At 42.9% G+C, this 23,562-nt stretch overlaps 1 pseudogene; it reads right to left on the bottom strand.

Moving 5' to 3' along the window:
* Nucleotides 1–21,787: 21,787 nt before the first annotated feature.
* LOC114269802 (heat shock cognate 70 kDa protein 2 pseudogene) lies at nucleotides 21,788–23,177 on the bottom strand (annotated as a pseudogene).
* Between the last annotated feature and the right edge of the window lie 385 nt (nucleotides 23,178–23,562).

Raw genomic sequence — 23,562 nt, 5'->3', positions numbered from 1 at the left:
TACGTAACAACCACTGAAAATCTGCTGGATTTCAGTGGTCAAAAGGGCCAACAAAGCTCAACACAAAGGCCCTAATGCATGGCTTAAAGCAAGATGAAATGAAACATTCAAGGGGGTAGATGACCCCCAACAGAAAAATGGTCTCAAACAAACGTGTTAAGGACCTCAAAATAAGACTTTTTTTTTTGTTTATGACAAAGCCCAAATATGCTTGCAAATATAGCTAAGATATGAAGCAAAATAAAGCTAAAAAGGGGGAAAATGTGTGTTACCCTTATAGCCAAGAACTCCAGCAGCTTCTGGACCAAAACAGCAAACCTTCAACCTCTGAAAATGGCCTCCAAGATGTTTAGAGTGATGGTGGAGGGGTTACACTAGGATGTGGTATGCAATAGGCCAAGAACAAACACTTTCTAAGCCTAAAGTATAGAGATATAGAGAGATATAAGCTTGGAGCCTGCAAACAAAATCTGAACCTTTGCTAATGAGGGAGATGCCTTCCTTTATAGCCAAGAGAGTTCAAAGCTTCTCCAAGAAGCTTAAAACCAAGGTTAAACATCCTCCATACACGTGTATGGAGGATGCAATCTGTGGTTTCCAGCTGGCACAACTGGCACTAACTCAGTGAGACAGAAAATGAGAAAGCTGGCCGACCAGTTCAGGTGGTCGGCCGACCAGTTCAAAAGGTTCAAGTGAGCAAAATGTGGTCAGCAACCCTGATTGGTGGTCTCCCAAGTGAGTGCAAGCTAGTGGTGTGGTGGGAGACCAGCAATTATGGCCCAAAAGTGAAGGGGACCAGCTACCTGTCAAGAAAATCGGTCGGCGGGAGAAAAGTGGTCTCCAAGGAGAAAAGGTGGTCTCCCACCCTTGTACCACCTTCCAAACAATGAAAATAGGGTCCATACCAAAAATTAACCAAGATGGATGCAAAACGAGGGTTCGGGGGCCAAAATGCACAGCTGGGTACCCCGAAAACTGACTGTTAAGCATCGAAAGTGGCGTGCGACCACGAAGGTGGTCTCCCGGGCCATAGTGTCCCTCTAGAGAGAGGAAACAAGGTGTGTGCCAAAAACTGGAGTAAACGGAGAAAGTTAAGAGGTCCTGAACCGAGGCGCATGGCCAACGGCTCTAAAAATCGAAAACTGGTCTCCAAACGGGAACAGTGGTTTACGACCACAAAAAGTAGCCTACGGCCACTAAGAGATGGTCTACAAGATCTCTCCCTCCCTTCGGGAAAAGAAAGCAGAACCTAGTTCGCAAACTGAGGCAAAGCACAAAAGAATCCTGAAGTCTGGAGGCAAGGTTCTCAGCCGAGACTCTGTAACCTTAGAATGAGCACAACATGCGTCATCACTGAGCGCTCAATTGATGGCGTTTGAGTCTTAAGGTCGGTCAAAAATGGGGTGTCTACAGTTACCCTCTTTGACAGAACTCGGAAGTCAGAAGTGACGGGAGTGAATGTCAAAGCCCAGAGACGACCCATTTTTGACAAGGCCGAAGACTTAGACAAACAGGCGAGATAAACAAGAGATGGGTCCGCAGGCGTGCCCGCAGGCAGGGGAAAAATGCAAAATGACACGCACAAAGCCGAACATAACTCATGATCATGCAAAGTAGCAAACTGTAATGAAGCAAATATTCACAATAAATGCAACAGTTTTAAGCAAGAATGCAAAGCAAAACTACATTTCATGCAGAAAGGGTGTAAGAGAATTATTCAATTCTCGTTACGCTTCACTCGGAGAATACAATACCTGTCTGGTTCGTCTGGTTGCACCAGCCTCAAATGAACCATACATACAATGTCGTGCCTATAAAAGAAAGAAACTTAACAGGTACAATACTGTTAGACATATGCATAGCAATGCAAGTGAAAAGTGTGTGACCACGCAAGTGGAGTGTGGATGCATGACAATGCAACCTAAGTATGCCGTATAACAATGCGGATAAAAGATGCAAAATGATATGCAATATTACAAAAAAATATAATAATATATAATGTATTGAAACAATGCAAATGATATGCAATGTATTTGAGATGATCAAACCACAAGCAGTACAAAATCTCACAAATATCACGAAAAGGATGGAGATACAACAATAAAACTCCGTCTACCATAGAAAAGGTGCCGACACCCTCAAACTACAATCCCATCAGTGGAATAGGTGCGTACACATGCAGAACTATGCGTGTGTAGACGGAACACAAAATACAAGTAATTGGGTGGCATGATATAAGTGATGAATGATCAGCTAAGAAAAGATCATGATCCTAAATACTGGATGCAACACACTATACTACAATGCAATGAATGCAATGGATAAGGCGCGCGGCCAGACCGTATCTTGCCTAGACAAGGCATGGACACAAACAAACCACGTCTAACACGGAAATGGTACTGTCACCCTCAAACCACAATCCCTTTAGTGGAATAGGTGCGTACACAAAATCTCATAACCATGCTTCAACGTGAAAAGTATGGGCACATACCAGACCAAGCTCAACATGGAAAGGCGCAAGCCATAGATGGATAATGCAGTGAATGCATGCAAACTACAATACAATATATATATTCTATATGCAATGGATGGAGTGGATAAGGCGCGCGGCCAAACCGTATCTTGCCTAGGAAAGGCATGGACACAAACATACCACGTCTAACACGAAAATGGTGCCATCACCCTCAAACCACAATTCCATCAGTGGAATAGGTGTGTACACAAAATATCATAACCATGCGTTGGCGCGGAAAGTATGGGCACATGCCAGACTAGGCTTAACATGGAAAGGCGCAAGCGACAGATGGAGGTGATACAATGGATATGCGGTAAATGTATGCAATATATACTATGTACGATGCAATGTACATACTAGAATGCGATAGTTAGGAAGTGAAGGTTCTTTACAGGAGCACTTGGCAATGACCTACCTCAGCAATGTCCTACCTCATGTTGGTGTGGGAATCTTCCCCTTCTGCTTGGTTAAACCGTAGGTACTACTTTTCTCCCTGACTATGGTCGCAGCTTTCCCTATTCTTCAACAGGGTGACAGACTAGGTTGGTTCGGTATCTAGAATTGAGGCGCATACACATGCTATCTCAATCTATGGGGCTGCCATATAGATTTCAAGCCGAGGATATACCCCTGGGTATTTAAACCAGACTTTAGTCTCAGAAATCCCAAACCTTTGCGTTCTAGGCATAAGCATTTGAACTCTAGTTTCCACCGTCTCAGTTGATCTCCTAGGAACTCACCGCTAACACAGGCAGGTGGCTATACCAGACCACCAGAAGTCGTTCGGGCACGACAAACACCAAACGAATTGCACTTTTAGAGGATTTAAGGTCTCCTAGACCGAAAAGTGCACAAGACAGTGCGAATAAAGATGTAGGATTTTAGGTCTCCTAGACCAGCATAAAACAGATATGATGCAATGGATGTAACGAATAGAGCAATAGATGCAAATGGGGTAACACACTCCAACCATGCTGGAATCGTGAGAGGAGGAAGAACAAAGAAAACCAATCAGGAGTGCATTCCACGCAACCAGAGATAAATTCCAAACATGCTGAAATTGTGTGAGGAAGGGGACACTTTAACCATGCTGAAATCGTGAGAAGAGGCCTGAAAACAACCGCCTAGGTGCATACACAACGCAACCTGAGATGAATTCCAAACACGCTGAAATCGTATGAGGAAGGGGACACTCTAATCACACTAAAATCGTGAGAAGAGGCCTGAAAACAACCGCCTAGGTGCATACACAACGCAACTTGAGATATATTCCAAACACGCTGAAATCGTGTGAGGAAAGGGACACTCAAACCACGTTGAAATCGTGAGAGGAGGTCCAACGACCCGTCTAGCACGTCTACAACGCAACCTAAGATAAATTCTAAACACGCTGAAATCGTGTGAGGAAAGGGACACTCAAACCACGCTAAAATTGTGAGAGGAGGTCCGAAAACAACAGCCCAGGTGTGTACACAACGCAACCTGAGATAAATTCCAAACACGCTAAAATTGTGTGAGGAAAGGGACACTCAAACCACGCTGAAATCGTGAGAGGAGGTCTGAAAACAACCGCCCAGGTGTGTACACAACGCAACCTGAGATAAATTCCAAACACGCTGAAATCGTGTGAGGAAACGGACACTCAAACCACGCTGAAATCGTGAGAGGAGGTCCGAAACAAACTATCATGCGCGTACTTGGCGCAACCTGGGAAAGTTCCGGAGGACAACGATCCTAAACGTAGCTCGGCATAAAAGAATAAATGATACAAGATAACACAAGATGCAAAAAAAACACAATAAGTGCGATGATACAGTACATGTTACAAGCAATGTAGAGCATGATGTTTAGGGAATGCAATAAACAAACAAATCGGCACTTTAGAAAGCAGCTCACGGAGCGAGTGGCGGTAAACCGGTTTACTCTGACGGGGATCTCCCCTCTATTGGGTTCTTCGAACTCTTACCTTCAACTCACAGTACAAAGGTCCCGAAATGCTGACAAGGGGTAGCTTCTGCATGCAGAAACCACAAATGCCATTTTCCTTCCTGATCATATTCACAACTTTCCCTCATTGCAAACATAGCCAAGATAACTTTGACAGGGAATGGTATTCAGGGAGAACACTTCTGATCGCCATTCTGGCCTGAAACAGTGAAACCGTCAACACAGTATTCTGTTCACTTTGAACACACAGCTTGGATCAGCACACTGCTCATTCTGAATGCGCAGCTCATAACACAGTATTCGGTTTATTCGGTACACAGCTCACAACACAACACTTTGTTTGTTTGGCATGCGGCTCACAACACAATATTCTATTAATTCAACGCGCAGCTCGAAACACAGCACTCTGTTTATCTGGGCACACAGCTCATTTTGGGTACACAACTCATTTCGGGCACGCAGCTCATTTCGGGCGCACGGCACATTTCGGGCACACAACACGTTTTGCGAGCACACACCTCATTTCTCAGGCACACGGCTCATTTCGGGCACACAGCTCATTTTAGGGTACACAGCACATTTTTCGAGCACACAGCACATTTTGGGGGCACACAGCTCATTTTTCGGGCACACGGCTCATTTCGGGCACACAGCTTATTTTAGGGCACACAACACATTTTTTGAGCACACAGCTTATTTCGGGCACACAGCTCATCTTTCGGGCATATGGCTCATTTCGGGCACACAGCTCATTTCAGGGCACACAGCACATTTTGGGGGCACACAGTTCATTTTTCAGGCACACGGCTCATTTCGGGCACACGGCTCATTTCAGGGCACATAGCACATTTTTTGAGCACACAGCTCATTTCGGGCACACAGCTCATCTTTCGGGCACACGACTCATTTCGGGCACACAACTCATTTCAGGGTACACAACACATTTTTTGAGCACACATCTCATTTCGGGCACACAGCTCATTTTTCGAGCACACAGCTCATTTCGGGGTACATAACACATTTTTTGAGCACATAGCTCATTTCGGGCACATAGCTCAGTTTTCGAGCACACAGTTCATTTCGGGCACACAGCTCATCTTGGGGATGCACAGCTGATTCTGAACACACAGTTTCTTTCGGGCACAGAGCTCATTTTTCGAGCACACAGCTCATTTCGGGGCACACAACACATTTTTCGAGCACATAGCTCATTTTGGGCACACGACTTATTTTTCGAGCACACATCTCATCTTGGGGGCGCACAACTCATTTTTCGGGCACACGGCTCATTTCGGGCACACAACACATTTTTCGGGCACACGGCTCATTTCGGGGGCACACAGCTCATTTTGGGGGCACACAGCTCATTTTTCGGGCACATGGCTCATTTTGGGCACACAGCCCATTTTTCGAGCACACAGCTCTTTTCGGGCACACAGCTTATTCTGAACACACAGTTTATTTCGGGCGCACAACACATTCTAGGGCACGCAGCTCACTTTTCGGGCACACAGCTCGTTCTTCGTTCTGAACACACAGCTCATCATTTTTTCATTCTGAACACGCAGCTCACACATTTCAATTCTGAACACGCAGCTCATAAATTTTCATTTCTGAACACACAGCTCATTCACTTCATTTTGAACATGCAGCTCACACATTTCAATTCTAAACACGCAGCTCAGTGTTTTCATTTGCACACAGCTCATAACACAACATTGCTCAATCTGAACACATGGCTCATAACACAGTATTCTTTTAATTTTGAACACACAGCTCATTCTGAACATACAGCATGCGATGACGGAACTTGCAGAAGTTGAAACAAACTCAGATGCCCGACATTTTTCCTTTTTTCTTTTGCTTCAAAGTCTTGAACCTATACAGCTTCAGATAGGTCCTGGTTTTACTGTTCCCATATGACCCGGGTTGAACCCTGTGGTTTTTGAAAGAACAAAATCTTGTTTTACACAAATGTGGAGAACGACACGGCACTCTAAGCACAAAACGATTTTTTTTAAAAAAATTGTAATGAGAAAAGGGTTCTCAACCGGGTATTGAGCTAACGACTGAACACAGTGCACCATGACTCAATAAAGGAAAAGAAAAGGGCAAACAACCTAAACACGTCGAGACACACTTGAAACGACTTAAAAACGAGAATCGAGACAAACAAAACAAAGACACAACACTCAGACGTGTTACAATGGCGAGAGACCTCTAAGTGCACGAGGAGCCAGTTTCTTCGGGTATTATTCCCCACCCTTTCTTATTTGTGATTCTCACATCACTCGGCCCTCAAGCTCGGTTTTTCTCTCAAAACCCTTTCCTCGCTTTTCCTCTCAGCGCACATCTCTCTATTCTTTAATCTCTTATTTTTTATCCCTCCCCTGGGTGGTTGATAGATAAACAGGAAGTTGTGTGCTCTTGCCCAACATTATCAGCTCGCGGTTACTTCTTCTGGTGACGTCCAGTCGATGCCCTGGATGAGGGAGTGGAATGCATTGATCCATACCAGTTCGTGCTTCGCACTTGGCTCGATACCTCATTGCTTAGAGGATGTGAGAGCTTTCTGCCCTTTTGCGGTTAGCTTCCATTGGGCCCTTCTTGGAAGATAGGGTGCCCTTTCTGGCAAGTATGTTGACAATGGGGAAAAGACAAAACACCTGAATTAACTGTGCCCCTAGTTCATTATTTTGACCATTTTTTTTTTGTTTTGGTTTTCTACTAAAACAAATTTTGACCAATATGAGAGTTAGATTAACGCACTTGTTTAATTTTCTGATTTGAAATCATGCAAGTTAGGTTATGAGCCTGAAAATTTTCCTTTTTTGGGTCCAAGAAATGGTCTAGTTTTGAAAAATGAAATACTTTTCGAGAAAATTAGTCAACCTCAATAAAAATTCTCAAAAACTGTTTTTGCAAACGGCCACTACTCAATGAGCACGGAACCTACTCTTGAGATGCACAACCTCAGATTCGAAGGAGAATCGCCCCTTGTCTGAATGGCACTACATGGCAACGGAAAGTTGCCCCTTGTTTGAATGGCACCGCAGCGCATCGTATGGCAACAGAAAGTTGCCCCTTTGTTTGAATAGCACCGCAGCACACTGTAACCAGTTTTCAAGGTGACGATCACAACCGAACTCTTGGATACAGAGAAGACAACGATGATTAGAACCATTACATGGACACAGTCAAATTTGAAGTGTTTTACGACTGGACTTCAGAACGAAGTTGCCTACATATCCCAAACATGGGAATCAAGCCTTACGTAGTTCGGGGTAAGGTACACTCGGGTATTAACCTCTCCTTTTGCACTCTAACTTTTGCCAAGGCTGCCCTTTCTGGGTTTTCAACCTTGCGAGCTTTGTTCTTCTCTTCTTTCAATTCTTTTCATTTTCTTTTTCATCTTTTCTTTTCATTTTTTTTTTGTATTTTTCATTTTTTTTTTCTTTTTTCTTCTTTTTCTTGCTCTAATTTTTGCCTGGGTCGCCCTTCTGGGTTTTCGGCCCAGTGAGCCTTTCAAGGGTAAAAGTGTAGCTTTGTCCATGTCAAATGGTTTCGAGATCTTGAAGTCATCTGAATCCAGGAGAATGGCCGTTGTTCGCTAATGATGTAGAAGTCCATCCAATGGAGGGTGAATTTTCCCTTAGTGTTGTGGATAGGAACTCGGTTGTCTTTCAGCAATGTCTTCTTCTTTCCTCCCTTCTGGGGTTTGGCATTCTTGCCGATCTGCATTGATTTGTGGAATGATCCATCTTCGGCTTTTCGAGCACAATCTGGCATTTTTTGCCCCTAGTTCGAGGGGTGTTTCTGATCTAGCTTTGCAAGCTTCTTTTGACGACATCTGATCTTCTTGATCTGACTTCCCTACCCCTAGTTCGAGGGCTGCTTCGAATCTGGCCACACAGGCCTCACATTGTGGTTGACCTTTACACATTCTGAATCAAGATTCAAGGTTTGAAAGTGAGGGGTCGAGTCTCGGGGCTGAGAGCGATCCTAAGCTGCACAATCTCAAGAGCAATTCCACACAGGTCTTTGTAGGACCGCGCAAAATATTTTTTGAAACTTTATAAGAAAGCGACAAATCGCTCGCGCTGAAGACAGTGTAGAACCAATCTGGATCAAGCCAGGGTCCTTCTCAGTACTCACATTAACAAACACGATTTCATTCATTAAGGGCTTAGCATGCCTCTCTTTCTTCTCAATTGATCAAATTTTGTAAAACCTAAGGAATTCCTTCCTCTTCGTTTTCACCACAGTGTTCAAAAAGTTTTGAAAAACTTTGGTCAATGCAATAATTTCAAGGCATAGAAGAGCGGGTGAAATGTACTGCCATTTCATTCTAAACTTGCTGGCACAACAGGCTCAGAGTAGAGATAAGCACAAAGTACGAAAAACCACTGTTGCTTCATTCAGATCTTTTGGTGTAACTGGCTCCACGACAGAAATAGACTAAAAAAGAAAGCAAAGAGACAAACACAAAACAAAATAGTGGTATTCGAGGTAACATCCCCGGAATCACTCAACTCCTATACAATAGGACTGACTCGATACAACAAGACAGACCTTAACAAAAAGACTGACTCAAAACAAAGAGACAGACTCAAAACAACATAACTGAACTAACCTAAATACCCAAGTCAGAAACCACAAAAACTAGCATTCGCAAATGCTCAAAACAGTGCGTGCCATACGCCATATCTGAAGTAAACTAAGCACCGCCCGCAGGTGGTTCACCCCCGATCACATCATATTATCCTTCAGATTCACTAATCCAGTGACGATAGACTTTGCTAAGCTGGTGCGACGATGACCTTGTTGTCAAACAGATCTTGTACATCATGGCGAAGACGAAAACAACTGTCAGTGTCATGACCGGTTTGTTGATGGTAGTCACAGTATTTAGTCTAGTCATGCTTTGGAGGGATAGGATCGGGTAGAGGCTGTTGCTCTAACAGTTTCAGATATCCTTTCCAGAGTAAGACCTCTAGAGCCTTTGACAAAGGCATATAAAGTGGGGTAAAAACCCTCTTAACTCGAGGTGGATATTTGGTTTTTTGTGAGCTACTTCCGGACGCACCGGTGAATGGGGTAGCTGTTCTTGATGCGGCGGTGGTGACCATACCTACTTCAGAAGATCTTGCAGCTGCATCACCACTGGTGGTTGCATTCGAACTGCGGAAAAACGCCCTCCGGGGCTGCTCCTTCTCTTGGTCAATGAGACTTTGCTTCATAGTGTCCTCGATCTGTATCCCCATCTCATGCAAATCTGAAAAGGTGGGAAAGGGGAGAACGATCATCTTTTGCATGAGTTTGGGCTAGAGATTGCGCACAATCATCTGAATCTGATCTTTGTCAGTGGGCCTAGTGGTCATCATTGAGGCCTTAGCCCTCCATCAGGTTACGAACTCAGAAAAGTTCTCCTTAGGCTCCTGCCTAGTCGTCTCGAGATCACGGGTTGTAATCTCGATTTGTGTATTATAGGAGTACTGAGCGACAAAAGCCTCGACCTTCTCATCCCAATTCCTCTTAACATCGTCTTCTAATTTTGCATACCAGATGGCCGCTACACCCGACAGGGTCCGGTCGAATAAAGAAAGCTTCTGTACTCTGGTAAGACCTATTGGCTTTAGTATGTCTGAAAACAACTGTAGATGCACCATGGGATCCCCAGATCTGTCAAAGCGGTCGATATGTGGCATTTTAAATCGGTCTGGCAGCGTCACGGCTGCGTAGGTGTACCTATCTTCGATATCTGGGATGGACTTGACGCCCTGAGATTTCTTGAAGAACTTTTCAAGCTTGCTCACTTTTAATGCCGTGGGGTCCACCTCGAACTCAAAGGGGGAGTCCGATAAATTGATAGGCGTGGGTGCCTTGGATAGTTAAGGTAGAATTGGGGGCGGAGGTGGCCCTATCGGAATGTTTGTATGTTCCTGGACGTTTGGTGTCTCCTCGGGGTATTGGAACCCTTGGTGGGGGAGGAGGTTGGTGTGAAGTGGATGCCCCGGCTTGCTGTTGCAGTCTGGTGATTAGCTCTGCCTGTTGGGCCATGATCTCAGCCTGCTGTTTGGCAAATTCTGCTTGACGAGCAGCGTCTTGCTGCATGGCTTTCATGCTTTCCTGGAGCTGACGCATCATCTCCTCTATTCCTGCCATACTGCCCTGGTCTAACTGATCTATCGGTATATCTGTCTTTGTGGTAAAAACAGATATCTCAACCCAACTGTACACAAGTGAGATGGATAATGACTGCTGATCCGAAGACTGTTGAACTGATGATCTGTGCGTGACTGGCCCTTTTACCCTACCTCTGGCAAAGGAACACTGATTGCCCTTGAACTGAATCTCTGACCTGACAAAGTCTATTAGCACAAGTCCAATGTATCTGGGGGATATCGAAGCCTTCTGAAGCTATGGCTCCTAAGACTACCTAGAAAAAGAGAAAACAAGCAGCATCTCAGCCCAATTTCACCAGAACAGATATGAGCAAAGCCGAATGACTGTGCTCTCCACTGAATTTTGCCCCAAATTCTGCCTGTAAACTGATACCCTCAGGTAAAACTGATTTCCAAATATTGGTGCCCTCAGGCCTGATACCCTGACTTACAAACTGATACATGCATTCCTGTAGAGACACACTCTAAAAGCACATAGCAAGTAAATGAGAGCCAAAACGCCCCTATGTTGGGATAGGGTTTTCCTATTCTATTTTGTCAGGAGCTAGGGTTTCACTATGCACGCAGCGATTTCAAACAACCTACAATAGGGTGAGCAACCTGTCCTAGTTTGGAATAGTCACTATGGATTCTGAACATGCACTAGGTCGAATGGTCAAAAAGGGTGCCCCGGTAAAAATCGGGATTTGTGTTCCCATCATGGCAGAGCCTGTAACCGGTCAGCCTTATGGCACACTTCTCGAAGCGAGCCTTCGGCAAATCGTTCAGGAATAGTAGATAGCAAACACTGTGACTTAGGCGCACCAATGCAAATGCAATGCAAAGAAACACATAAGTGTAGTCAAAACAAGATATCATGAGTTCAAGTCAAGTTCTCTAACTCCCCAGCAGAGTCGCCAGAAACGGTAGACGTCCTCGAACGTCCCGGGAGGGAATCCAGTTTTGTTCATTAGGGCTCACTACAGTTCAGGACTCAATGTCACGGTCCTGTATCTAATCTCACGAAGTGCAATGCAAGACCGATGAATCATCAAAGAGTCCAAATCTGGCAAATTGTTTTGAAAAATTGACTTTTAGAAAGAAGTGCCAAACATGGACTGCTTTGCCAAATACAGAGTCGCCACCTAAATATTTTATTTTGGGAGAATTTAGAAAACCCTGACTCGTGCCTAAGGCCACGTGTCCGTCATCACTAAAGTGGCCTCGGCTCGAGAACTTGGGTACAATTGTGGAAGGTCACTTCGTGAGCACCCCCGTTCGCCTGATCAAAGATCGGCCTTTACTAACCATGATATCGAGTTTTGAAAACACTATGTGTTCTTATTCCGGTTTATTAGCCTAGAATTACTATGTGATACACACAGCATACAAGTATAGACTGGATTGCCTAAGTTGGAACAAAGCATCGCACATCTGTTTGTTTTGAAAATGGATTGAAGTTTGCTACTCGCAAGTAGGCTAAAACACGGGTTTCGACGAATTATTCCAACTCAATCAACCCAACATTCACCCACAGGCATTCAGGCAAGTATGTCACATAAGCACATAGCCTCATGGTAAGCATGCTATCATGGCAGTCACTCACACACATGCAAGGACGTTAAAGCATAAACACTTACTGAGTACTCCGAGCCAAAGAAAGAAGCTAATTAGAAATCATGCATGAATCCTAACTATACTAAGAATGCCTAATGCAACACATGAAAAAATGCAACTACGATAGGCTCAGCTATTATAAGATGGCATATGAGATGCAACAATCAATACATGTATTCAACTTAGAATTGAAATACAATACAGTTAGCATGATGCACCGAGCCCGGTGCATGCAAAACAGATGAATGGATGCAAATATACGAACATAAGGATGCTAATCTAAATGTGCCCTAAAACTAACCATCATAAGCTGATAAATGAAAGGGAGAAAGACATGGGGTTGGAAGACATATATCACACACACGCGCACTTATTACAATATTGCCCTCCTCGGAGGGTCCGAATAATACAGAACCAGATGAATAATGAACTACAGCTAATTATTACACGACATTAACTAATTAACAAACTAGTTAAGTAAGCATGTAAACTAAATGAATGTGACTGCCTCGGCTCTGTTTTGGATGACAATGGATGCATGCATGCTCGAGTCGCCTTGTCGGGAAATCCATCGCGATGCCTCGTCTCGCCTTTGTGTGCAATTGATTTCAGAAACTTACAAGAAGCTCCAAGAGGCTGAAACTCCACTCTGGGAAGTTGTGGGAGAGCTGCCGGCCAGCCAATGGCATTGGAGACCACCTGCTGACCCCCCTTTGTGGTGGAGACCAAAAAAGGTGGTCGGCCTGCCAGAAAACATGGTCGGCCGACCACTTTCTGCCCCTGGATTCTGGTATTCTGCAGCACAAAGCAATAGGGAGGCATGGCAAGGTATTTTCGACAAATGTGTGCTCGACCACTTTCCCCATCATAACATAGGCTCTAGGGAGTGTAACCCTCGATCCTCGGACCACCAATCACGCATCTCAATGCATGATGGCCGAGGAGTCGGATTGCACGACTTAATGTGACATGAATGCACAAATAAGCATCTAAAGCCAACAACTCTATCATGGATAGTCAAGAGTGTCGACGACTGGGAATCGAGGCACGTTTCATCACTTGGAGTATGAAACGCTCCTCGTTTCCCATGTTTGGGCTAACTCCTATCCCAAACATGATGAAACAAGAATGGCATGCTCAATGCAACTTCTAGCATGCAATCCTAATGTAATGCAACTAAATGATACAAAGATGCAAGGAATGACATGCAAGCATGCAAATGGCATACACAATGCTATGAACTACACATGACATACTCAATGCACATGGACTAAACAATGGCATACACAATGCACATGTGAAGACTAACAAACACAATGAGATGAACAAGGCATGCTCAATGCAATGATGAAGTCATGCGACAACATGGACTATGTGGCATACACAATGCAAGGTGGACTTAAACCAAAGTGAATAGGCCTCGGCCACACCCAAATCAGTGGCCAATGGTGATGAAATCAAGGCAACAAAACACGTACAAGCATGCATAATGCAAGAGCCCAAGCCTAAGGCACAAAACACAACTTTCCAAAAGCATTGAAAGGATGGAACATGGAGGACAATGGCATATGTTCCAGCACTAAAATGACATGCAAGATGACTTAGAATCATGCAAAACAACTCATGTAATGCATGTTGAAAGGCTCAAGCATCAAAAGCTAGTGAAGCATATTACACTACAAGCATGCATGGCAAGCATCATTTGACCAAGAGGCCTCAAAACAGAGCTAAGATAGCCCAAAATATGAACAAAATCATGTTGGAGCATGGCCAAAATGTGCTAGAATGGTGAGCCAAAACATCATGCATTCAAAGCTAGTGAACAAGATTTACACTACAAGCATATGAAGCATGCAAGAGGCTATTAAACCAGCCATAAACAGAGCCATGACATGCCAAATGATGACCAAAAACCCAACTGAAGTATGGTCCATGCATGCAAGAATGATAGGCTCCATTGATAGGCTATAAAGAGGGTTGTTCTACACATGCAAGATGGACACCCAAAATGAAAAAATGGGCTCTGGACAGTGCTTATGCAGGTCCTAAAACCCACCAAAAATTTCCTGAAACATGGCTTGGAAGCATGCAAATAAGGGCTCCTTTGTTAGGCCAAATATGCTAGTAAATAAGACAAGGGGTGAGAGGGTCACCCCTCTCTGATTTTGGTGCTCAAAAATACATAACAACCACTAAAAATCTGCTGGATTTCAGTGGTCAAAAGGGCCAACAAAGCTCAACACAAAGGCCTTAATGCATGGCTTAAAGCAAGATGAAATGAAGCATTCAAGGGGGTAGATGACCCCCAATAGAAAAATGGTCTCAAACAAACATGTTAAGGACCTCAAAATAAGACTTTTTTTTTTGTTTATGACAAAGCCCAAATATGCTTGCAAATATAGCTAAGATATGAAGCAAAATAAAGCTAAAAAGGGGAAAAATGTGTGTTACCCTTGTAGCCAAGAACTCCAGCAGCTTCTGGACCAAAACAGCAAACCTTCAACCTCTGAAAATGGCCTCCAAGATGTTTAGAGTGATGGTAGAGGGGTTAGGCTAGGAGGTGGTATGCAATAGGCCAAGAACAAACACTTTCTAAGCCTAAAGTATAGAGATATAGAGAGATAGAAGCTTGGAGCCTTCAAACAAAATATGAACCTTTGCTAATGAGGGAGAGGCCCTTCTTTATAGCCAAGAGGGTTCAAAGCTTCTCCAAGAAGCTTAAAACCAAGGTTAAACATCCTTCATACATGGAGGATGCAAACTGTGGCTTCCAGCTGGCACAGCTGGCACCAACTCAGTGAGACAGAAAAGGAGAAAGCTGGCCGACCAGTTCAGGTGGTCGGCCGACCAGTTCAGGTGGTCGGCCGACCAGTTCAAAAGGTTCAAGTGAGCAAAATGTGGTCGGCAACCCTGATTGGTGGTCTCCCAAGTGAGTGCAAGTTAGTGGTGTTGTGGGAGACCAGTAATTTTGGCCCAAAAGTGAGGGGGACCAGCTACCTGTCAAGAAAATCGGCCGGCGGGAGAAAAGTGGTCTCCAAGGAGAAAAGGTGGTCTCCCACCCTTGTACCACCTTCCAAACAATGAAAATAGGGTCCATACCAAAAATGAACCAAGACGGATGCAAAACGAGGGTTCGGGGCCAAAACGCACAGTCGGGTGCCCCGAAAACTGACTGTTAAGCATCGAAAGTGCCGTGCGACCACGAAGGTGGTCTCTCGGGCCATAGTGTCCCTCTAGAGGGAGGAAACAAGGTGTGTGCCAAAAACTGGAGCAAACAGAGAAAGTTAAGCGGTCCCGAACCGAGGCACACGACCGATGGCTCCGAAAATCAAAAACTGGTCTCCAAACGGGAATAGTGGTCTACGATCACGAAAAGTAGCCTATGGCCACTGAGAGATGGTCTACAAGATCTCTCCCTCCCTTCAGGAAGAGAAAACAGAACCTGATTCGTAAACTGAGGCAAAGCACAAAAGAGTTTCGAAGTCCGGAGGCAAGGCTCTCAGCCGAGACTCTGTAACCTTAGAACGAGCACAACATGCGTCATCACCGAGCACTCAATCGATGACGTCTGAGTCTTAAGGTTGGTCAAAAATGGGGTTTCTACAGTTATGTTAACCTAGATTGTGCTAAAATTCGAATTGAATTTTAGATGCAACCATTCAGCATTATGCTATGAAACAAGTGTAGACACCCCATTTTGGATTGACCCTAAGACTTCAGGTGCTTAAAAGTTTCCCAATGATGAAATGGTAATTACTTCGTCCCTAGAAACATTTGAGGTTGTGTCGAGCTACTGTATTACCTTATTTTAACCGAAAATCTTCTTTTAGTGAAGATTACCATTTTACCCGTTTTTAGCCAAACTTAGTTATCTAGTCTCGAGAGATAAAGGGAAGCCCAGTTGAACTTTGACTGATGATATTTCAAAAATTCGTAGCCAATTTTATCAAAAACATTGATTAAGAGGCAAACCAAGCTTACTTGGGTCACAAGCAAGTCAAAAGCAAGAAACCTCTCACTTAGGCATACAAGTTGACACCTGGACACCCGACTGGAATGTTTGCCCACATGTGTATTGTGCGACAATAGCTTGGTTGTACGGCTGCACAAGCTATGTATGGCCGTACTTTCTTCTGACGCCTAGAATCTAGTTTTGGCTAGATTGTATCTGTAGTTTTAAAGAGAGGTGGCAAGAGGAAGCGATGGGGCAACCTGTAGACACCCCATTTTTGACCGTCCTCAAGACTTGGACGTCACCGCTTGAACACTCGGTGATCATCCATGTTTGTGTTCGTTTGGAGTTCCCGGAGGTCTCGGCTACGCGCCCTGCCTCAAGATTTCCGAACTTGACCGTTTTGTGTCTGGTCTTGCACCAAACACTTGTGTTTTGCCTTGGAGGGGGCAGGGAATGCCTTGTGAGGCATCCCCACATACCACCGGCAGTGGCTAGAGGCTACCGGCTGGTTTTTGCTTCCATCGGCAATCTTTTCTGCCGGTCGGCACATTTTGTTGCCGGTCGGCACTCTTTTTTGTCAAAATGACATTTTTGGGCAGCCGACCACTGTTCATCTACTTTATGTAGATATTTTGTGCCAGCTGTGATAGCTGGCACCAACTCTTCTTCCCTCCATACACGTGTATGGAGGGATTGCCCTCTAACCAAGCTTGTTGTATAAGCTTTGCAAGAGGGAGTTCTATAAGAGGACAAGCCTCCTCTTTGCTCTAGGTTAGAAACTTTGGAGGCAAAAACCAGAGCTTCCACCTATAGATACACCATATCTCTATATCTCCCTCTCTCTCCTCCTTTGTGTGTGTTTCTTGGCCTAAAAGTGTGATTTTACCTTACTTTTGCACCAATACACACACTATTACACCTTGCTCCGAGATTGAGGACTTTGGGGGTTGATTCTTGAGTTTTTGGGCTGTTTTTGATCAAAAGAAGGAGACTACCTTGGCTGTTCTTGAAGTGTGCTTCAAGGGTGAGCATTTTACTTTAGTTTCCCCAAACTTGCACTAGCTTTTTACCTATTTTACTTGCTGATTTAGTTTTTGTGCATAACATAAAAAAGGCTTGTATTTTCATGCTTAAGAACTTTCATTAAGAGTCCTTCATGGTTTGAGTTCAAACTCACCCTCTTAGGCCTTATTTGGCCCTTTTGTTGCCTCTTTGGTAAGGCTTTGTTTGCTTAAGTGTTTTGGTCTTCTCACCACTAAAAATCAATGGATTTTCAGTGGTGAGGAAGGTGGTTTGAAGTCTTGCATAGGGGAGGGACACCCCTCTCCCTTCATTGTCTTGTTTCCTTGTATTTTGGCTTAAAAGGGTAACATGTATGCTTGATCATTTTTGGCCTCATTTCAGAAGTTTTTTGGGTGTTTTAGGTCATATGTGATCTCTGTTTTTGGCCGGATTTGTACCCATTTGCATGCTTAATATACTTGCTTTACATTCCTCCATTTGGCCTAGGATTGTATCTTATGTTTAGGCCATGATTCTTGCATGTGTTGGCTCGATTCCATGAAGGTGCTGGCATTATTTCACCATGTTTAAGGTCTGTTGGCCATTCATTTCAGTCATACTTGCCTTGTTTGGTGTCATCTCTTTGTGTTTTGGCTTGTAAGCCTTGAGCATATTGACCTCTAGCATGCATAACTATGATCATCCTCATGATTTGGCATCATTTAAGACCATATTTCAGTCCATAAATCATGCTTATATGCTTGCATTTGTGACTTCTTCCATGCCTTGGGGGTGTGCCCTTTTATGCCTAGATATGAGCCTTGATGCACACACCTCTTTGGAGTCACTTTAGCTGCCATATTAATGGTTTTTGGAGTCCATTCTTGCATGTTAAAATTCTGTTTTGGCTTGTCCAAGTCATGCCATGAGTGGTCATGTTGGTGGGAGTGAAGTACCTCCTTTTTGTGCCTTAACCTTAGGACCATTGGTTTGCTTGTTAGCATGAGTATTGGTCCACCTTTCTAGGCACTTTTGCCTACTGTTTTGAGTTGGGTTAAGGTCTGCCCCTTTACCATTTTAAGCCACCATTGCATGCTTGCTTCATGTTTGATGTATGGTTGCTTCATTAGGTGTTGTATCAAGATGCCCCTTTGGCTTAAAGTGTTCATATTTACATTGCATTTGCATCTTGTATGCCTAACATTGCATGCTTGCCACACTAGTTGCATGATACTTGGCATGCCTTGCATATCGATATCATGTTGCATTTTGAGCCATGTTTGCATAACATGCATTGCATTACTTGGTTTGGGGTGTCAAACCAAGTGTGAGGGTTGAGGGGCGTTCATACCATAAGTGATGTAACGTGCCTTAACGTTCGGTCACCGGGGCCTTTGACTTCAAAATGATAAGGCCTCGGTTCTCATTTGTGTGTTGCATGCATCTTTACATCAAGTGGCAAACTTGATCCCTTGGGCTATCATGCACCATTGATGGCTTGAGGATCGAGGGCCATGCTTCCCTGAGTTCAAAGCATGATGGGAAGCATGACCATGCTCACATGTGCCTGAAATCCCATGCCATATACCGTATGTTCTCTGTTGCTGTCAAATCTGTCTTCTGCAGGAAGCTTCTGCCGACCGGCATAATTCAGTGCCGACCGCCCATTGATGAATGGCCGATAAACCCAAAAACAGCCGATGGAAATTCTGCACTGCCGGTGGGAATTTCCCCTAGCCGGTGGTACTCTGCAGCATGCAAGGAACCTGTCCTAGAGCTTTGGCAATTTTCAGAGAGAGACAGGGCAGTATAAACAGAGGTGGCAGGGGTATGGCACGGGTTTTCCAGGCGAGCCGGGTTTCGAGCATGCATCACACGCGCATCCTGAGGCAGGGGGCTGTGGCCACCTTTCTTCCTTTTGCATTTATCCTATTAAGTAAATTAGAAGTTCTGTAATAATTTATTTGTTTATTATTCGGATTGTAATATTCATTTGGTCCCTCCGAGTGAGGGCAATTATGTAATAAGTGTGCGTGAGTGTGTGTATGTCTTCCAACCTCACGTCTTTTTTCCCTTTTATTTACCTGCTTATGATGGTAGATTAGGGCATTTTTGAAATCAGCATACCTTATGCTATGCATGCGTGCATTCATGCATTTGTATTGCATGCATTAGGCTCGGTACATCATGCTAACTGCATTTGTACCGCAATTCCGAATTGAATACGTGCATCAAATTGATCGCATTTTCGCATGCCATGATTAAGTTAACCGAGCCTACTCTAATTGCATCTTGCATGTGTTGCATTAGTCAACTTGACATGAACTAGGATCACGCATGTTTGCTAACTAGTTTATTGTTTTGGCACGGAGTACGATGTAAGTATTTATGTTTTAGCATACCGCATGCGTGTGAGTGTTGCCATGACAATATGCTTGCCATGCGGCTAGATGCTTATGTGATAAACTATTTGAATGCCTGTGGGTGAAGGTTGGGTTGTCCGAGTTGGAATAGCTCATTGAAATCCGTATTTTAGCCTACTTACGAGTAGCAAAATTCCAAAACATTTTTTTAAAACAAATGGATATGCAATGCTTATTTCCAAATTAGACAATCTAGTCTATACTTGTTTGCTGTGTGCATAACATAGTAATTCTAGGCTAACAATTGGAATAAGAACACATAAAGTTTTCAAAAACGGATATCATGATTAGTAGAGGCCAGTCTTCGGACCGGGCGAGAGGGGGTGCTCATAGCTGACCTTCCCTAATCGTACCCTAGCTCCCGAGCCGAGACAACTCCGGTGATGACGGACATGTGGCCTTCGGCACTGAGTCAGGGTTTCCTAAATTCCCCCATAAAAAATATTTAGGTGGCGACTCTGTATCTGGCAAAGCAGTCCATGTTTGGCACTTCTTTCCTAAAAACTGTTTTCTCAAAACGATTTGCCAGATTTGGACTCTTTGGTTCAAGATTAAGAACCGTGACGCGAATCGAGTCCGAACTGTAGCGAGGTCCCTTGCGGACGTGCTGCACAACCCTAGCATGACTTGGGGTGTTCCCGAAGGCTCCTTTTTGCCTATAAATCGAGCCTCTACCATTCGCTTTTAAGGGTTAATAATTTGAGAAGCTTTTGAGAGTTTTTTTGAGTGATTTCAAGAGTGAAACTCCCCCACCCAACCCTAACTTCGAAAATCACAACCCTACAGTAGCTTTAACACATCAAAGTAGATCTAGGGTTTGAAAATCTTGAATCAAATTAAAGCTAGAACTTGAGGGAAGCTTTAAAGCAAGAAAAGCTACTATTTTCTTGTATTTTCTTGCTTTCTTCAGTTTAATGTGCAAAACAACAAGTAAATGCTTCTTTTCCTTTAATTGCAATAACTGCTAGTCCTATTTTTATTATGTAATCATGGCTAGGGTATTAGGTTAATGCAAAACATCTTGTAGGTTGCTAAATTTGCACGGTTTCCGCTTTGTATTGCGCGTTTTAGTTCAATCCATGTTAGGAGCATGTTAGATTAGATTAATCATGTATTAAACATGCATAAAGTCCTGCTTAGGTCTCATGTTTGTATGTTTAGTAGCATATTTAGGATCATGTGTATTATTTAATTCATATTTGCATGTTGGATGTGTGACGGCGGAATCGGGGTAAGTTTTCTTTTTTTCTTCGTATGTGCTTGTTCTTTGTGCATTGTTTTGAATAATCCAAGTTAAATGCTTTTAGATACAAGATTGGTTGTTTTGGATATTTTTATAGATATTGCTTCATTTAGTTCATGTTTATTTCCATTGTATTTCAAAATATATTTTTTAATGAAAAATCATAGTTTTATGGAAAATATATAGCTTTATTGATTAGATCTAAATTGAGTGATATTTATTTATTTATTCAAATCATCTAATTTTAGGTTTAGTGAATTTTTTAGGGTTTAATAATGGATTGTGTGAAATAATTAATCGTTAACCTCATAAAATAGAATATTAGTAGAGGCTAATCACTTGATTGGACAAAATGAGGTACATCATTCAAAGACCATCCCTTTTTGTACCTTAGTTCTCGAATCTTGATTATTTAGTTGTGACAGATCAAGTCTTTTGCTTAGTTTTCATTGTTAAAGGTTTCTTCATTCTCCATAAAATTAAGTGGCTATTCTATCAATGTGGGAAAGTGAGTTGGTATAACATACGTGTGGAAATGCACCTTATACCAAAAAAGGCATGACATCCATAACAAGACAATTCTCTAAGTACTTCAACAACTATAGAAATAAAAAAAATTATCTTATAGTTGCCCCTATCCTGCTACTACGGCTATATTACATTCACATCCAGTTACGAAAAACAGCTATATTGACAAAGCGAAACAAAGATCACTAAAAGAAAAGATAGCTTCAAAATGGAAAATAAGAAGATTCCATGAATTATATAGGGCACAACAATATGAGTTCCAAATTGCTAACACCACACATAAAACACCAACAAAGAAAAAGTAAATTTCAACCAATTAATATGCTAAAAAATCAAAAACTATTTCGACACTTTCATAACCATCTTTCCAAAATCCACTGAAACGCCAAGAGCTTAGTCGACTTTGTCAATCTTGGAACCTACACTACTACAATCAACATCCATACCAATGCCACCGATGTCTGGACCACCAGCACCTTGGTACATCTTGCCTATGATTGAGTTACAGATGCTCTCAAGCTTCTTCTGACTAGTGGTCTTGTCCTCAGCAGAGACATTCAAGACACCATTAGCGTCAATGTCAAAAAAAAAAAAAACACTGATATGAGGAACACCTCTAGGAGCTAAAGGAATGCCAGACAACTCAAATTTGCCTAACAAGTTGTTATCTCTAGTTCTTGTTCTCTCACCTTCATATACTTAAATCGACACACATGGTTGATTGTTTGAGTATATAGAGAACACTTGCTCTTTCTTGGTAGAGATTGTGGTGTTTCTTGGAATCAGAATAGTCGTGGCACTGCCAGCAGTCTCTAACCCAAGTGAAAGGGGGGTGACATCCAAAAGTAATAAGTCTTGAACCTTCTCCTTACCCTCACCACTCAAGATGGAAACTTTGAACAACAACTTCTTCCCATTGAAAAAGTCTTGTAAAAGATGCAACACTTTGGGAATTCTAGTAGACCCACCAACAAGGACAACATCATGGACAATGCTTTTGTCCATCTTTGCATCCCTCAAACACTTCTCAACAGGCTCTATACACTTTCTAAAGAGATCAATGTTAAGCTCCTTAAATATGGCACAAGTAATGGTAGAGTAGAAATCAACACCTTCAAACAAAGAATCAATCTCAATGGTGGTCTGAGCAGTTGATGACAGAGTCCTTTTGGCCCTCTCACAAGCAATTCGTAATCTCCTAAGAGCTCTAGGGTTTCCATTGATGTCTTTTTTATGCTTACTCTTGAATTCCTGAACAAAGTGATTCATTATTTGATTATCAAAGTCCTCTCCTCCTAAGTGAGTGTCACCAGTAGTGGCCTTGACTTCAAATATACCCTTTTCAATTGTGAGAAGAAATACATCAAAAAAGATCAAAGATAAGAACATTTTTTTCACTAACACTAGTTGCCTTCTTGTCTAGACCATAAGCAATTGCAACCCAATCGGCTCATTAATGATATGCATTACATTGAGGCTATAAATGATTCCAGCATCCTTTGTGGCTTGGCATTGGGAGTCATTGAAGTAGGCAGAGACAGTAACAACAACATTATTCACTGTTGAGCCAGTTGAGGACCATGGAAGAGATCTCCTCAGTAGAAAATTGCTTCTCCTCACCTTTATAGTTGACCACAATCATAGGCCTGTCACCGGGACCAACAATGACCTTGAATGGCCTGAGCTTTATATCACTCTGTATAGATGTGTCACTGAATCTTCTACCAATCAATCGCTTTGCATCTATGATTAGAAAAAAACCCAGACTTTTTAAATACAACATGGAAGTAGGAACACAACAAGACCTTAAAATTAATATTTGACATTTTTGGGTACCATTAATTCGAAGCTTCTCTTTTCCTTTCCTATTTTCCTTATTTTTTTTTTAAACCACTACTAGGTAATTTGCTTTCCCAGGAACTAAGATGAGAGGTTTCTCTTTTTAAAGGATGAAAAGACATTACTTTGCCAATAGGGGAACAGATTATGATAACAGAACAATCACTACAACAAAATGTACCTTCGGCGACCAAAATTGGCGGCTGAAAAAAATTTAGTCGCCAAAAGTTGTGGAATTGGAGATCAAAAATTTTTTTTGTCGGCAAAAGTAAAATATTTAGCTACTAAATTTTTTTAGTTGGGGTATATTGGTTATTGGTGACTAAAAA

This window comes from Camellia sinensis, chromosome 8, assembly GCF_055761805.1.
Source record: "Camellia sinensis isolate YWXY chromosome 8, ASM5576180v1, whole genome shotgun sequence".
NCBI lineage: Eukaryota > Viridiplantae > Streptophyta > Magnoliopsida > Ericales > Theaceae > Camellia > Camellia sinensis.
The sequence above is the reverse complement of the archived record's forward strand: the minus strand, read 5'-3'. Positions and strand labels throughout refer to the sequence as shown.